Consider the following 2053-nt stretch of genomic DNA (forward strand, 5'->3'; position numbering starts at 1 on the left):
CCTCCTGGGAGAGATGAGGCGCTTTCCAGAAAGCAAAGGTAGACAGAAGATTTTCAAGCAGGAAGGAGGTGGGTGGGGGAAAGGAGCCAGACATGAAAGAGCAGATGAAACTCCAGACAGAGATACAGACCTGGCAGGGGGAGGCCCAGCCTCCAGCAGGGAGACCCTGAAGGGCTTCCCTCATGGACCCAGCAGAGCCTACATTCAACTGTCTTCAGCACCTCTGGCAACAAGAAGCAGATGAGAAAAATAAGAAATAATTATCTCTCTTCTTGGTTTGGCCCCACAAGGCTGAGCTCAACCTGGTTTGCCAAAGCACTGCTCTCTCACCTCTGTTGCTCAAGCAGGAAGAAAGACAAGGTTTTTAATGTGTGTTCATTTATTTTAAACGATGGCGCTCAGAGCGCGTGATGGTTTACCGATCACCATACAATTGTTGCTGAGGGGTAAGGAGGTGAGAAAAAAACATGGCCCTGCCTTTTTGTAGTTGGTAGTCTAGTGGAGGGAGTGATACTAAATTGTGTATCAGATAATTTCAAATCATGATGAGTTGGATAAAAGAAGTCCGGGATGTTACGGAAACATGTAACAGGAGAACTTGACCTCTGGCAGGGGCCATCGGGGGCATCTTCTCAAAAAAGTGAGATTGAAGCTAACCCCAATTAAGAGAAGTTATCTAACTAAAGAGTGGCAAGGAACAACGGGCCTATGTGTTTGGTTTCAGATTTCATCAAGACACCAAAGAAAGTCTTTGGGTTCCTCCTCTGTCTGAGGGAAGGCTTGTATGAAACCTGGGAAGTAAATGGTACCTGCCTGACTATTTGAGATGAGCTGTAGAAGGCATAGCCAAGACCATGGTCTGGCAGGTAGTACATATACACACGTATTTGTTAATGGAAAAAGAACATAGCAAAGGGTGCAGTTAGGAATTTCATACAAGAGACAGCATATGCAAAGCCTTAATATGTGCCCCCCATATGAATGTTAATAATAAATAAATAAACAATACTATTGTATCTGCAGTGACTCTCTCTATATCATCAGAGTTGAACTTCATAGCATCTCAATGAGATTAAGTCATCAAGCTCGCAGTTAGGGAAATCCCCAATTCAGGGTTCTTCTGCTCTTCCATGATGTTAACTCACAACTTGCTCATGCCCGCTCCTCACCCTGACAGACTCTGTTCTTAAAACAGCTCTTACCTCAAGAATAGGTGATATCAATTATCCAACAAGACCCCCATGCCCAGAAGTAGGACAGAAAACACTGGGGCCAAAGAGCCAGACCATCGTTCCTCTCCTTGCTAGGGGATCAAACATTCCTCATTGTGGCTTTTACTTTCCCCACCCTCTTCTAAAAAATTATTTATTCTGTAGGGCTTCCTGGTCCAACCCAAAGTCAAAAGGAGTGAGATAATAATAGCAGAGACGTGTTGAGAGATTGCCCCCATACCAGGCACTAACTAAGTGCATTACTTGTATTAACAGATTTAATTCTACTCACCCTATGAGGAAGACTCTTGATCATTCCCATTTAACAGATGTGGAAACTGAGGCATCAAGCTAATGAGTTGTGGATAATAGCACCCATCATACTTCCCAATCCCTTATCCCTCTTCAACTCTTTCTGGTGGTGGATCAACAATTGTTGATCCCTTCTATGCACCACACACCATGTGTACATGGTTTCATTTAATCCTTACATGAACCACCAGGTAGAATTGGTTTTTAACCCTCATTTTACAGAGAAGAAAACTGAAGTTCAGAAAGAGAAGTAACTCATCCCAGATTCCTGGGTTGGAGAAGATCTTAAATCCCAGTCTGTTTGAGTCCAAAGTGCATGTACTCAACTTCCAAGCCAGCAGGATTCTAGTGCATTATACTGTCTCCCGCATTCCTCACCCAGGAAACGTATCCACAGTGACACCATCACACCAGACACAGTTGAGAGGAAGAGCATCCAGCCTAGACTTCAATCTTCTCACTTGAAAATGGAGATAAAAATCCCTAAATCCTAGAATGATTTAGCAGATTAAATGATATTGTGTCTGTTA

The sequence above is a fragment of the Bison bison genome, unplaced genomic scaffold (assembly GCF_000754665.1).
Source record: "Bison bison bison isolate TAMUID 2011002044 unplaced genomic scaffold, Bison_UMD1.0 scf7180017864193, whole genome shotgun sequence".
Lineage (NCBI taxonomy): Eukaryota > Metazoa > Chordata > Mammalia > Artiodactyla > Bovidae > Bison > Bison bison.